At 36.7% G+C, this 16,995-nt stretch overlaps 1 long non-coding RNA gene across 1 annotated transcript; it reads left to right on the forward strand.

Moving 5' to 3' along the window:
• Positions 1–11,129: 11,129 nt before the first annotated feature.
• LOC121392371 lies at positions 11,130–12,875 on the forward strand. Its single transcript, XR_005960486.1, has 3 exons — positions 11,130–11,198; positions 11,357–11,479; positions 12,530–12,875. It is a non-coding gene; the product is annotated as an uncharacterized LOC121392371 (long non-coding RNA).
• The last annotated feature ends 4,120 nt before the right edge of the window (positions 12,876–16,995 follow it).

A 16,995-nucleotide genomic window follows, 5' to 3' on the forward strand; every position in this document is an offset into this window, starting at 1 on the left:
AAATATTTATATTCAATGTTTGTTGTGATTTCAGAAACGATGGATTGTGGTGTACCCCCAGATCTTGTTGATGCCATCCCATCTGAAGGATGGCAGATAGGCGAAGTGATGTACAGATGCAGGGAGGACTTTAACTTTATTAATGGATCTGGAGCCTCCAGATGTATGGCGAGTGGGTTGTGGTCAATACCCACTATTTTCTGTGCTCGTGAGTAACATGATGACGCATATACATAATACAAAAAAAAAACCCCAAAAAACCCAGACAGATACTGACATAGGCACACAGGTATTCTGGCAGGCAGAAACAAATACCAAATATGATTTGTTATCCGTAAGTTTTATGAAACAGTTGCTGAGTATGTATGAACGTTTGTTTGGGGGTTTTTGTTTGTTTGTTGTGGTTTTTTTTTTTTTTTTTTTTTTTTTTGGGGGGGGGGGGGGTTTTTTTTTTTTGGGGGGGGGGGGGTAGGGGGAGTTGTTTGGGGTTTTGTTTTGTCTTCTTCTTTCTTTCTTTTTTAAAATGCATTTATGTATTATGTGTTTAACCATTTAAAGCTACAAACTTATATACAGGTGTATCTAATTCAAAAAGTGTTTATTGCTAGAGTGCATTTATATGATGTCTCATCAAATGTCAAATCATTAACAACTTCAAAATATTTCAACTATTTATATTATACACCGTAACAAATGCATAGGTTTTGGGTTTTTTTCAGCGACCACTTGTACATATAGACACCATCTATACGGCATAGTTTATGATGGAAACATCAGTATGACACGAAAAGGTGATGAATGTCAGAAGTGGTCAGTCGATGTGCCACATAAACGAATACCTGTGTTTATGAAACTGGAAGACAACGTAGTGGACAAATCCTGGGAAGAAGCAGCAAACTTTTGCAGAGGATCTCCGAGGGCAGTCAACGTGTGGTGCTACACTACCAATCCATTTATCATTCTGGATTCGTGTACCATTTCAGCATGCCAAGGTGAACTGAGCTTGCCTTTATTTGGTGTATTTAGTAATTTTCTCTAATTTATTCTACAGCAAGTTCTTACTAGCAATAACAGTAATATGGGATTACAAAATATCCACAATGGAGTTCTAATGGTCTCGACAGATAGCAGTTAGCATCATGTTTCATGGATATTCGTTAATTTCTTCATTTTCAATTACTTATAACAATGAACGAAGAGGTTAGTGAGTCTGGAGCAAATATTCAAACGTGCTGAGATTGTTTCCAAAACCAGATAGTTACATATGTTATGTGATGTTTCGATTCCTTTGTTTCTGTTTTTAATTGATTGTCAGTAGCAAATAACAGTGGAAATTGCAAAGCAGCAGAAGTTGTATTAATTAGCGAATCTAATAAAACATATACAGCGAGCCTTCAAGAAATATCCATATTTTGGTAAGATCAAGACCGTACATGTAGCTAGGATTTTTTGTTTCGGGAAGGAGGGAGTGGGGTGGGGGAACTGAGTAATTTTCTTAAGTTTCTATAATTTTTTTTATTAAACACAGTTTAGTTATTGTTATATGGTGTTGGACCACATCTATAATGAGAGAGGAAACACAATGAGCAACACTTTCCAATTAGCAGCAAGGAATCTTTTAAATGCATCACCACGCAGACAACATAGTACATACCATGACCTTTGTTGCACCAGTTGTGAAGCACTGGCTGGAACGAAAAATAGTTTAGGTTAATTGGCCAGGTCAGAAATGGCTATATGTAGATCAATGTCCTGACAATTTCTCAAGTGTCATCAGTATGTTTCAGTTCCTGATTGTGGAATTCCACCAGAGATGATGTTTGCTACACAGGCAAAGCAAAATGGGAGAACATATCCGGCTTCTGTTACGTATATTTGTGATGCTGGATACGCAATGTCAGACAAAGCCTCCACACTAACGTGTCAGAAAAACGGTCAGTGGAGCCGTCCATCTTTCCAGTGCGAAGGTCAGTTGGTATGGATATATAGCCTTAATTACATATTATCGTAGTAAAATAATGATTGATTGAATGAATGAATAAATGATCGAATGAACGAATGGACGGGTGAGTGACTGAATGAATGAGTTACTGAATTAATAAATGTTTAACGACAGCCCAGCACGAAAAATACATCGGATATCGTGTGTCAAACTAAGGAAAATATAAAACCGAAGTAATTATCAACATGAATATAAAAATTCAAGAGTTAAATTAAAACACAGTTTATATAGTAAAAGGCCTATTGTCACTCACTGTTATGATATGGAAATTGAAATAGTAAATTGATGATCTACTTTTATTAGTTGTTATGTAGATCTACTAGAATTCCATGTGTATAATTATATAACCGACGTCCATATCACATCATCGTAGGCACTCAAGTTGAGCGCTCAGATTGTCTACACTAGCGAAACATGTGTCACGGAACTGTTGCAGATCACATAATGTATTGTCTGTGATACGCAGCACACATTGGCTTTTGGTGCTGAAAAATGTTTATGCAGGGGTTTGTTTTGCTGAAACTAGTGTTTCTGGTATTATGTACATACATATGTGGTGTTTATGTTTTGTGGTTTTTGATGTCTGTAATTTGTCTCCAAATATATCAACATGTATGTCTGTCTGTCTGTCTGACTATCTCTCTCTCTCTCTACTTTTATATCTCCCTCCCACCTACCTTCCTCGTGCAGCGTATCAAGTACTTATAATAATGTAAATTATTAGTATCTATGCGCTGTTTTGAGGAATTGTGCATTATTTTGAATCAGACATTATTTTACGTCCTAAATACCTAGATATCATGCGGCGATTACAAGAGTGCTCGCTGGACACCATTTATCTGTAGAACGATTTGAAACATCATTTGAATCTAACGAACACAGTGCAGTATTCTATTTCTTACATATCCTTTGCTTCTGCTTATTTGATATCCTTGGTGGCTATCGTCTTTTTTTTATAATTTCAGTTATTACATGCGAGGAACCTCCAGCTGTGTATGGGGCTATTACAATGCTCAATGCTACTAACTATGCCCGGTACCCCTCTGTGATGTATTACAGGTGTATTCACGGATACAAACATATAAGAGGCAATACGTTTACAACTTGCAACACCAATGGCAAATTCACAAAATCTGACTTCTTCTGTGCACGTAAGTTCAAATCTCCATCTATTAATATCACACATAAAAAATCTGCTGATATATTGTTACGTTCTTGGTGTTTTTTGCCAATCTATGATTTCGTATTTCCTTGGTACTTTTTTTCTTCTGATTATTCTTGTTACTAAATACACTAATCACTAATAACCTTACTTATATGGGAATATCAGGAACGTTGTCTTGTATTCCATTGTGTTGCTTTTATTTATGGAAAAGTGTGGCGTGAGACTATATTTACTTTTGCATTTTAGTGGAAATTTAATCGGGTGTTTTGGGGAAACTATGAGCTTCATCGAGAGATTTTGATTTCGTAGCCAATCATATTATAGGATTTTGATTTGCTGGCCTATGGAAATGGTTCATAATAAACTCGTGCATTGTGTGGTTTTGTGGGTATTGGGGTGGTAAAAATACATATCACTTAAATAAATCAATGTGTTCTAGTGGTGTCGTTAAACAAAACAAACTTTAACTTTGTGTGAATCACTGTCAGATGCCTAGATTAGAATACTCCCACAATTCCGTGGACACACATTTTCAATACCCTTACTTACTCGACCTTTGGTATATCAACTGCAGTGCACTACATTACAGTTGTTTACAGAATGGGTTAACACCAACACGTATCCTATCTCCTCTAGCATGTCTGAAACATTTTGTTTTGTATCTCAGAACAGCTATCTAGATATCCAATTATATCTATGCATATTGCATTGCCATTCTTAAATCACATTACATAACATTAATTGTATCATAACTGACACTAACCGGTAAAGCATACATTCATATATTTTGTATTTTCACCAAAAAGTCAAATATGCGACTAGGGCATTTCTACATGAAAGTGGTTTTAGACGACATCTACTGTACGACTAATTACGTACTGCTGTGTTGTATTTTCTCATATCGCTAACATAACATGTTTCCATGTTTTTGTTAGCAACATCATGTTACACCGATTACCCACAACATGGAGTTATTTACGCCGGCAATTTATCACAGACTCAACATGGCGACTCATGTCAGATGTGGACTGCAAGCTCTGGTTACAGACAGAATGGAAACACATCAGATGCAGCAAACTACATCGTTGATCACAGCATTGAAGCTGCTGTGAATTACTGTCGAGCTTTTCAAGGTGATACAAAACCTTGGTGCTACACCACTAACCCTGATAGAAGAAGCGGAATTTGCGACATTGAAATTTGTAGAGGTTAGTTCTACCACAATCCATCTTTAGTCTAAGGTATGAGAACCAAGAGTATGTTTCATTAATTTACATTGAATAAGAGTACAATTTTGAACTTTATAAATAATTTTATTTTTATTAACATCATCAACACCTACTTTGACCGGCCTCGGTGGCGTCGTGGTTAGGCCATCGGTCTACGAGTTGGTAGGTACTGGGTTCGGATTCCAGTCGAGGCATGGGACTTTTAATCCAGATACCGACTCCAAACCCTGAGTGAGTGCTCCGCAAGGCTCAATGGGTAGGTGTAAACCACTTGCACCGACCAGTGATCCATAACTGGTTCAACAAAGGCCATGGTTTGTGCTATCCTGCTTATGGGAAGCGCAAATAAAAGATCCCTTGCTGCTAATCAGAAAGAGTAGCCCATGTAGTGGCGATAGCGGGTTTCCTCTCAAACTCTGTGTGGTCCTTAACCATATGTCTGACGCCATATAACCGTAAATAAAATGTGTTGAGTGCGTCGTTAAATAAAACATTTCTTTCTTTTTCAACACCTACTTTAGTATCATAGCCATGAATGTTTTTGTATACAGAAGTTGACTGTGGTCCACCACCATATGTACCTGGATTGACGGTTTTGGAATATGATCACACCTATCTGGGAGGAAAAGCCAAGTACATCTGCAGAGTTCTCAATGTGAAGATACTTGGAAACAAAAATGGAGTTGATGAATCGGTGTGCCTGGCCAATGGGACATGGAAATACCTTGATCTTGTTTGTGCACGTATGTATCCATATTAAACTTAGTTGAATTATTTTATGACAACAATTCTTCCTAATAAACAACACACAATTACTAGATAGGTGAATATATAGGCTGCAGATTTATTATTTTTAAACATATACATATACATGCATGTATATAGCATATCCATTAAACAAATAAACTTGCATGGAGGCAATAACCACAATAAATACTACATGCCCAACAACGTGGTGAAAGGCAAAGTAGCCAAACCCCTGTTCCCTGTGAAAGTCTGTTAATTGTTTGGCAAACCACAATAAATTCGAAACCCTTGGGTTAAAGGGACATTCCTGAGTTTGCTGCAATTTTTAAGATATTATTGACTAACAGAGACTTTTTAACGAATGTAATTACATATCAAATATATTTTTCTGCATAAAATATTAGTGGCTGTATATTAAACGTGTTTCTGATCGTTCTAATATTTATACCAGGCTAAATTTCATTTTATTTCCTAAAAAAAAAAAATTTCGTACGTACGTCCAGCATGGAGGCAATAACCACAATAAATACTACATGCCCAACAACTTGCTGAAAGGACAAAGTAGCCAAACCCATGTTCCCTGTGAAAGTCTATGTTAATTGTTTGGCAAACCACAATACATTCGAAACTCTTGGGTTAAAGGGACATTCCTGCATATATTTTTCTGCATAAAATATTAGTGGCTGTACATTAAACGTGTTTCTGATCGTTCTAATATTTATACCAGGCTACATTTTTTTCGTACGTGCGAAATTATTTGAAGACAAAATCTAGTTGGGGCTTGTTACAAATATTAAGATGACCAGAAACACATTGAATATACAGACACTGATATTCTAAACAAGAAAAGAGATTTAATATGTAAGTTTAATCGTAGACATATTTTAATGGTCGGAAACATCTTACAATGCAGCAAACTCAGGAATGTCCCTTTAACCAAGTAGATGTAATACATACTCCGCCACACAGATCGTCAATACTTACAGCCCTAATCCTGGACTGTAACATAATAATCATTATTCAAATATTGTAGTTTCTTCCTTTTCAAGAAAGTGTTCAATTGAACCCTGTAAATTATGTATCAAAATATCTGAACCGATTTTGGAAAGATGAGTGCCATCAAAACAAAAAATAATCACTGACAATCAAAAGAGATGGTTGAATGAAAAATAATTTTTTCATGTAATTCAGAATCCTTAACAATTTCCCGCCCTTTTATTTACTCTTAACTGTTTTCTCCCAATTGCTTTTACATTTTTGGCACCATACCAAAATAATCTGGGTAAAATATTCGACCAAACCAAACATTTATCTACAAACAAGTCATCACATTTCCAAATAATTATGTAACTGGTCCTTAAATGTATAATCAACATTGTAGGGACTTCATAGTATTTTGGGTCCTGAACAAGTTTGCTAACCACGGTACTGAATCATTCCACTTTATTCTCCGATTGCCTACCCATTTTATCTTCACATTCTTCTCTTCCAGCGTTAGGTTGATACTTAATCGCTGACACGCTTTTTATATGCCCAGTAAATAATTATTCTGTTTCTATAATAACAATTAAATAAACGTATTACAATTACACAGACAAAAAGAAATAATAATAATTATAAAGTGACAATGGGAAATAAGGCAATTTTTTCATTAAACACCTTTGAGCTTTCAATTCTAAAGTAAATTTTTTCTTTAATCTGAATTTCACCGACCCAATTTATGTATATCTGAATTGGAAACTTTGTTTATGGTTATAGAAGTACCTGCACCTATTTGAAAACTATAAATTGCTGTTGACATTTTAATTCCAGTAAGAAGCTGTTTTCGAAACTGCTGAAAATTGGTAACATGTTGAAATTTCCCGTCAGCATGACAAAAGAACTATTTCTGCCCAGTTTTTGGTCTCAAAATTATAAATGTCTTGATGGCATGTACTGGACACAGAGGAAAAGATGGCAGTTTACTAATTACAATCATGCAACTGTCTACAGTCTGAAACATGCAATACTCGGTTATTCTGGTATGGTGTTAGCACTATTTCTCCTACCCCTAAAAGGCCGAACAATATCCAAATATACGCTGCTTTAAATAAATGTCTTTCATACGATGTTGAACAAATTAATTTAACAAATCTGGGTGGGTTTTTTTTACAGTACTTCTAACATTATTAGGTATGTAACATGTTTTATTGGCTTATTATTGTTAAAGCCTTCCAGTATTTTTTTAACAATAAATTATTTTCTGGCATCTAGCCAGTCATTCATTTTGTGTTGTAATTTTTGACAGATATATATTTGCTAACTGACATAAAAAGCTATATATTGCACTAAATGATCAACTGGAACTGGCCACAACTTTGATATAGTATAATTGTCTGATATCCGATAGAGATTTCAATGCATTTTCATAAACATTTTGTGTATTCAAAGACAAACTTTTTCCCAGTAGTTTGTTTATATCTTAGTTTCTTAAATGGTAGGGTATTGGGTAAGGCTCTTTGTCGACCCATGGAACCAATGTTCTGCATTTCTGTAATTTAAAACGAAAAATAGCATCACATATAACATTATGACTACCTTCAACATGTTTACCCTTAAATATAATTTTAGACTTTAAAAATGATACAACAAAACATCTAATCATTTTCATTATATACTCTGAATTTCAGGTTAAAGTATTGATCATTGAAATTACTTCAATATTGTCTGAGTGAAACATTATCTTTTGTCCTTTCAATAATTCACCCCAGATGGCAACTGCTGTCAAAATCGGAAAAACATTCATGTAAAAATATGCTATTTGTATACCCTTTCTCATGCCAATCAGGTGGCCAGAATCCACCTGTCCATTTCCCATTTCAAATATTCCAAAACGTCAACCCTTACCACCCGCACTGTCAACACACATTTTAGACCTCACTGCTCTCCATGTAGTCATTGGGGAATATTGTAATTCCATTACAGTCTTTGCAAAAAGGTTATTCATGCTTCAATATCCTGCTTTATAAGTGTTGTTACTATTAAATGATGTGGTTGTATTAAACCAGCTATTAAATTACAGTAATTAATCTTTACAAAAAACCCTACCTGTATGTATGTTTTGCATGCACAATTTAAGGATCCGACTAAAGACTGAATTTCTCTTAAAGTGACCTTTTGTTTGGTCAAAATGTAGTTTAGATTTTGACAAATTCCTTCAACCTCCTCAACTGGAATCTTTATTGTAAACTATTTAGTCTAAGAGGTAAATGGCTTTTATCAGAATTTTAGGTAAGGAAGGTTTAACAAGCCTACTTTGTGCAAAAAGGTGGTGTTGATTCCACTTCGAGCAGTCTTATTGACCCTACTTAATACAAAATTGCCAGTTTGATCATATATTTGTTATATGATTGATCTGGCGTTACCATACGATATCTAATAAGCCTCTCAATATTATGAACGTAAACAAAATAACAGCCAATCCGTGTTAGTAAATTTAAAACACACTTACTATTAATAACACTAAAGGTTTTATTTTGAATTTGTTTTTGCTTCATAAATAACAACACTCCATGATACAAATAACTAATATGAAGTGATGATATGATGTTCGCTGACAACATTATTTTTATTGAGAAATGAGACAAACTGTTTTTTTTCCTAAGATTGGACCTATGGGATGGCTCTAAATAATATTGTAATGAAGATAATGAAATTTGATTATTGTCCAGGTAATTGAGATGTGTACCTACGTTTCGAACCTAATTAATGGGAAATAAGTAAGAAATTCAAGTTAGCCAAATACCAAATGAATACAGATTAATTGTTTTCAGGTCCAGCCCATTTTGGTTTTGCGTAACATGCCATGACTATGTAAATAATGGCTTAAATTTAGTGGGTGAAAAAATTGTTATGAATAATTTGATTTGTGCCAACACCAAAATATTGTGTTGCATAAATTAAATCCTGGTATAAGGAAGCCATAATCATGATCACATCTTGTATATTCTCGGTCTATGCTAATGTGTTTTTTTTGTCATAGTGTTCCATGTTTTTAATTCTATAGCCACAACCTGCTACAGAGTGGATCCCATCTATGGTGTCCTGTATGCTGGAACGATGTCAGTGACACAGAGAGGAATAAAATGTCAGCAATGGTATCATCAGAGGCCTCATAGCCCAAACAAAGAATATATTAGTGATAGTGCCTACTTTGTAGACGAAACTAGAGTTGATGCATTAAATTATTGTCGAGGGTTTATGACCTCGTCTTCACCACCCTGGTGTTACACAATGGATCCTGCAGTTCGAGTCGATATATGTCTGATAGAAAAATGTCAAGGTATTAATTAGGTCATAGACAAAAATACGAACAATGTGTGTAACTTCCTTTCTGACTCTCTGTCTCTATATCTGTATCCATCTATCCAACTATTAATTATCCATCCACTCATGCATCCACCCACTGACCTCCCACCCGCCTACACATCCACCCATTCATCCATCCTCCCACCCACCTATTCATCCACACCCATCAATCCATGCATCCATCCACCACTATGCATAGAAACACGTGTGCGTGTAATTGTATATAAATGGAACATTTTTTATTTTCTGAAAACAAATAGGTGATATATCATGGTAATTTTTTAATTTCATCTATTTAAATAGTTTATAGTGATCAAAATGTTGATAATACAAATAATACCGGCCTCGGTGGCGTCGTGGTTAAGCCAACAGATATAAGGTTGGTAGGTGCAGTATTTGCAGCCCTTGTACCGGCTGCCACCCAGAGCGCGTTTTAATGATTCAGTGGGTAGGTGTAAGGTCACTACACCCTCTTCTCTCACACTAACCACTAACAATTAACAACTAACCCCCTGTCCTGGACAGACAGCCCTGATAGCTGAGGTGTATGTCCAGGACAGCGTGCTTGAACCTTAATTGGATAAAAGCACAACAATAAGTTGAAATGAAATGAACATAAATAATGTGCGTGAGCATCATGCAATATGCACTGCAGTGTTCCAAGTAACGCACTCTATGGGCATACTATTATTGTTTACCAGAATATCAAAACCAATGTTCTATGTAATATACAGATGACACGTGCACATCCACTGAATTTGAGTGTCCAGGTGGCCGGTGTATCCCTCAACACTGGAAATGTGACCAAACACCTGATTGTTCTGATGGATCAGACGAGGAAGGCTGCACAGGTCAGTCCATGGGGTTGAACAAAGTTTAATAAAAATAAATGTGTTGTTGCTTTATAATCAATACTACTTGTTGATGGTGTAATGAATGAACCACATCTATTATGATATAGTTAGGGTGGATATGTTTGCTATATAGTCATAATTTATTCTAACTTCAAATATATAAGTGACACATTATCCACCAGTCCAAGGGCATTTTGTAATGGTCAAGTTGCCTGTAAAGTGTAAAGTGTCGATATGACTGTTGGTTGTCTTCAGAATCTGGATCGTTCAATAATTGTCGTACAGAAGTATTGAATGTTGTTTATACACGGTGAATGAATGAATGTTTAACGACACACCAGCACACAAATACACATCGGCTTTTGGGTGTCAATTTACACGATATCCATTAAGATTAAACATAATCCCAAATTATATTTATAAAATTACAAATTAAACTGAATGTGTAGTTCATCACATATTTTAAGAGTATATTTAACACAATGTTGAATTTGCATGGCAACACAGGCATTTCAAAAGCAATGAATGTCTTATGATACAAAATTGTTTAATAAGTCGATCGGATATTTGTCCAAATAATGGGAAAAACTCAGTTAACAATAACATGAAGATCAACATTAAATCAATGAGAAAGAGACACCGGAATGGTGGAAATGGCTGACAACTCCTGGCACAAACATCTGGCTGTATATGTTTCAACACCATTTAACTGAATATTGTATATATTTGATTGTTTTCAGCTTGTTCGGCAGAAAAGGTAGAATGCCAGAACACCGGTAAACTGCGGCAGTTTGAGACGGACACTGGTCAGTGCTGTGATTGTCCACCAGGTCTTGCTGGACCTCACTGTGAAGGTAATACTGTCCTCAAAACAAGTATCTATCAACGTGTTTAAAACCTCGTTATATTTTTTTAAAGCTGTCAAACACCGCAAATGTGTTTAGTTTGCTTGTGTTGTAAAGTAAATGTACTGTCATGGACGATAATAATGATGATGTTCCTATTTATTTAGATTGTGATCCGTCAGAAGTTGTGTGCTATAACAATGGTACCCTGATATTACGACTGCAGGATGGTAACTGTCAATGTCAGTGTACCCGTGAATACACTGGAGCCCGTTGTCAACAGACAACTGGTAAATGTGCACAGTACAATCTGTCTTTATTGCATGTTTTTATTAATTACAGCAGGCTTTGCCATTTTGTTTCGAGAATAAATATAAATTAAACGTCCGTTTTATGAAACAATGATACACATATTTAAATTGTATTTAATTTTTTTTTAACTTAAACAAAACCCAATGTTGTACTTTTTTTTTGTAATTGTTAGTTCTATTATTTTGTATTTAATTCCTGAATTTCAAATTTAAAATAACACTGATCTGCTTTACTGCACCGGCCTCGGTGGTGTCGTGGTTAATCCATCAAACATAAGGCTGGTAATTATAGGGTTCGTATTCCGCTACCGGTTCACACACGGAGCGAGTTTTAACGACTCAGTGGGTAGGTGTAAGATCACTACACCCTCTTCTGTCTCACTAACCACTAACAACTGACACATTGTCCTGGACAGACAGCCCAGATAGCTGAGGTATGTGTGCCCAGGACAGCATGCTTGAATCTGAATTGAAAATAAGTTGAAATAATAAATAAATAAATAAATAAATACATAATAAATAACTGCACTCATTAAAGTACGGTGCACTTTAAATTGTAAATGTTGTGTATCGGATAAATATCTTTAAATTTGTATGACAAAATAGTTATTGCAGCCAGGTCCATATCTCTCTGCATGGCCGAAGGGACAACGTGACAAAATCGTGATTTCATGAATCATGAATCGCTGAAAACAATAATTATACATGGTATTTAAAGCGGAATTTAAAATCTCATATCAAGTATTATTCCTTCTACTCTTGTTGATTACATTTAGATAATTTTAATATAAATGCCTTGACATTGTTATCATCTCTTTTCTTTGTTTTATTTTATGTGAAACTTTATAGTGCAAAGTTATATTAAATGTTAATTTCCATATATGTACAGTGAGTCATGTTAGTGTTAATGATTTGACGTGTCTATACAGATGAGACATTTTGTTGTGATATAATAAAGATCATGACCATTCACATGTTCAATGTCAGATTATGTACTGCATTGGATAAAACGTTTTTTTGTTGTTGTAGAAACTGGAAATTATACAGATTTTGATGCCACGGAATTCCCAAAATTGGAACGGTGTGTTACCGACCCTGTTGATATCACTTTGATTGTAGATGGGAACATTCTAAAGGACTCAACACCAAACAAGAATGAAATTGTGCGCTCAATAGAGAACCTATTATCTTACTTTGGCAATGACCGAGTTGGGTTTTTAACCTTTCATACTAACAAGGTTATACAAATCAATAACAAAATATACACTACTGACTTAGCGTTCACTCAATCTTTATATAGGGTGAACATTGAAAGTGGCAATGTCACCTTAGCAGATGCTCTAGGTGAAACCCAAACAACACAAATGACACTGACCAATGGAAGGAGACTCAATGGTCTAGGTATTGTTATAGTTATAGCCTCCGAGTTAGAGAAAACAGAAGTTGATTTGGCAGCTAGCAGAGCTCGTGTCCTTCATGAAAATAGTATCCGCATCATTGTCATATCATTAAATAATGGCACAGATTATATACAGGTTGCTGGGGACAGACAACATGTGTTACAGTTTGATATGCTGGGAGAAAGGACAGTACCCGCTTTTGGACAAATAACTGCACTTTTAATTTGCAAAGGTTTGTATTTACAATATTTGTCTTTTTATTATACAAACTTCGATAACTCGATCTTGAAGGGGACGAGGAAATAGGTCGAGTTTCAGGGAGTTCGCGTTTTCGAAATTAATATAAAAGAGTTCAAATTTAAAACTGCATTGCAACTGGTTGGTTTCGCTTAATATTGTAAGAAGCGTGCACTTCGCTGCCTACCTCTAAACATTATGCATCCCCAGTTGAAAGGTGAATTAATAGATCACTGTCACCATCACTGTCACCACACTTCATGCCATCCCATCCCACCCCAACTAACCCCACCCCACCCCAGGGTGGAATTTTCGACGCATGTGGTACCTTCATTTTGCTTATATTGTAAAGTAAGTAAATAACAAAAAAGTAAAGATAATCCAGTTGAATTTGAAATATACTGTCAAAAAAGAAACGCATAGGTGATAGAGAAAGAAGAAAAGTGTTTGATTTTACAATGTTGCTGAATGACCATGTTTGTTAAAGTTCCTGGAATGGGCCAGCATGCCCAAATGCACCCTAAGACAAATTTAACGCACGTTGTGGCACGTTGTGGCACGTTGTGCGACAATTGCAGGAAATCGGCATGAAATGGTCAGATTTTGGCAAGTGCACGTGATACTCGGGGAAACGATTGGGGGTAGTGATGGGTATTTAAAGATGCTATGCTCGCAATGATGCCTCATTTCCATTTCGATGTAAACGAGTTACAAGATGCCAAGACTAAGCCTGCCGAATCGAAACATTGCAATAGGCCGCATCCAGTTAGGTGAATTACAGTCAGCAGTTGCACACCACATGAACGTCCATCAGAGCACCATTTCACGTCTCTGGGACAGGTACCTGCAGTTTCAATCAGCTGAAGACCGGCCCGACGTGGAAGACTTCGCATAACAACTGCAGCACAAGATCGCTACATCCAGGTTCTGCACTTGCGTCACTGAACTGCCACAGCAACGAACACTGCTGGACGCATACCTGATTTGAGAAGGGTGTCTGCACATACCATTCGAAAACGACTTCGAGAAGCTAGTTTACGGGCTAGGAGACCATATGTTGGCCCGTCCTGCGACGTCGACATCGACATTTACGATTTCGCTGGTGCACGAATGTACAGGGGTGGAACTTGGGACACTGGCGGCAAGTATGGTTCAGCGACGAGTCACGTTTCCTTCTACAGCGACGTGATGGACGACAACGTGTTTACAAATGCCGCAATGAACGTTTGCCAACAACTGCGTTGACAGATTCGGTGGAGAGAGAGTCATGATGTGTGGAGCCATCTCATACACCGGCAGAAGTGAACTTGTGTTCGTACAAGGCAACCTGACAGTTGTACGCTACCGGGATGAAATTCTTCGCCGCCACATGCTTCCCATTTTGGATCGACAGAGAGAACTCTTTCAGCAGGACAATGCCAGGCCGCATACGGCACGTGTAACAGTGGATTTCCTACAGTATGAGAACATTAATGTGCTGCCATGGCCATCAAGATCGCCAGATTTCAACCCCATTGAACATCTATGGGACGAACTGGACAGACGTGTACGCCAGCGTAACCCGGAGCCTCAGACGCTTCCGCAACTGCCACATGCACCGCATGAAGAATGGGCTAGGATTCCACGTGCCCGCATTCAGAGATTCATTCATTCTATGCCAAGGAGATGTCGCGCAGTGGTTGCTGATGCTGGTGGCCACACAGGGTACTGATTTCAGCGCCCTCGTGTGACACTGTTTGGTGATGAAAACGCCTCGACTGCTGTCAGTCCATAGCAAGGACATTTGCACATACTTATGTCAAATGTGACTGTGATAAATAACGAAATTACGCCACTTTGTATTAAAGAGATAATTCCATGAATATTTCACCTATGCCTTTCTTTTTTGACATAATATATATGCTTGGGTATACAGGCTACATGTATTTATTGACAGAAAAACAAACAAAAACAAAAACATCTACATACATATATAAATAACAGAAAATAAATGATATGATGAACGTTCATGTATTTTACAGATGTCATGGTCGAACATAACTAACATACAAAACACTGAATGCGGAATAACACTAAGTACATTTGTTTTACACAAAATTATTTACGATACACACCTCTGCTTTCTCCAATCTGGCCACCCATCACCATTTCCTGGCCCTACGCAAGATTGTTTGGATGACAAGAAAACAGAACTTTTTAAAACCGATCTAGCTATCCCCATGTTACCGGGTCCTTTCCCAGGTTGCTTGCTTAACATAAGTAAATGGCTAGTAATTGATCAACATTAACTGATACACTATTATTACATAAATAAAGAAGCTAAAGTTTGACACGATTCACGCCTTTGAGAGCAAAAACAAACGGCGCTAACAATTATTACAAATGCTCTTTGAAGTTAACCAGCCTGTGTCTGTAATTATGTATTACGTAGCGAGGCCCTCCACCATGTACGACAAAGATAACCAAACACAGGATCATTTCGTTTCGCTTAGTCGGCGATCTATTATTCTGTAATTGCCACCTTAATCCTCAACAGCCAAGACCACCCGAGACAAGCGTGCTTCGTTTAATTGACATGATTGATATTTGTCTTTAAAATACAATGACAGTTTAATCAATCCACATGCATCGAGTGTTAGAGGTGCATACTCTATTAAATCTTTATGGCGGGACCAAAGAATTAGGTCGAGAGATCGAGTTTATCGAATTTTCGAAGTTAGAATTTTCGAAGGCCGTTATTACTAGTTTGTATAGTAACTCGGCCGATACCTTCGCTTCAGATCGAGAGATCGAAGTTTTCGAGAGATCGAAGGTGGAATTATTGAAGTTTGTATATTATTTAGGATATTTTAAATTTAGTATGATGGGTGTATGGTAAACCTGCAACACAGAAGACAGTGGGACACATGGTATTGACTGTCGTAGGAATGTAACCTGTATGTTCTATTCCTCCAGGGGTGTGCGTATTGTAACTAAACCTGTTTCCTATGTCTGTACATTCTGATATTCTCCCATTTAAAATCATAGTCATCACAAACAGGTTTTTTCCAAGTTATTAAATACAAATCAAATCAACATATCAGTTCCAACTGTGAAAAACATTTTACTGCAATTGTTTTAGTTTGTGATTCAACGTGGACCTACTACAAAGGCCACTGCTACAAACTTTATGCAGCAGAAGAAGGGGAGAGTTCGATGAATGTTTACGGCTACGGTGGAATTCACTGGATGAATGCAAGAAAGAAATGTTCTGAAGAGAACAGCCATCTTGTATCCATCAATGATGAAATAGAAGAGGAATTTTTGGTAAACAGTATTATAAAGATAGATGGCGACATTCATATTGGTGAGTGAAAATGCTATTTTATTTTCTTCTTATCTGGAATAACAGTATATATGGAAATGCCATACAATAATATTAGCATAAATTGTGTCTTAAATCATAAAATACAACACTTGTGAAGGAAAAGGATATTGCCAGTATTTAAATTCAGATTTATGGAAGTCATTTTGCATTTGTTTTGTAATAGTTGCCCGTAGCTCGTCATCTAACAATGGTTGAACACTGGACTGGCGTAGGAAGGTGGGGGTGGGGGGTGGCAAGGTTAGCATGTGCCCCCCCCCCCCCCGACTTTTCAGATATTTTGCTTTATATTTACTTTATAATAGTGTAAAAGTGTGTAAATATAAAAGTGTGCCCCCCCCCCCCCCCCCCCCCACACACACACACTTTTTGGCACCTTCCTACGGCACTGTTGAAACTGCATAGACTCAAAAATTAAGTTTAAAATTAATTTAATATATTTTGTAATTAAAACGTATTTACAGACCTCGCATTTGCACTGTTAACTTGCTTCA

This window comes from Gigantopelta aegis, unplaced genomic scaffold, assembly GCF_016097555.1.
Source record: "Gigantopelta aegis isolate Gae_Host unplaced genomic scaffold, Gae_host_genome ctg3684_pilon_pilon:::debris, whole genome shotgun sequence".
NCBI lineage: Eukaryota > Metazoa > Mollusca > Gastropoda > Neomphalida > Peltospiridae > Gigantopelta > Gigantopelta aegis.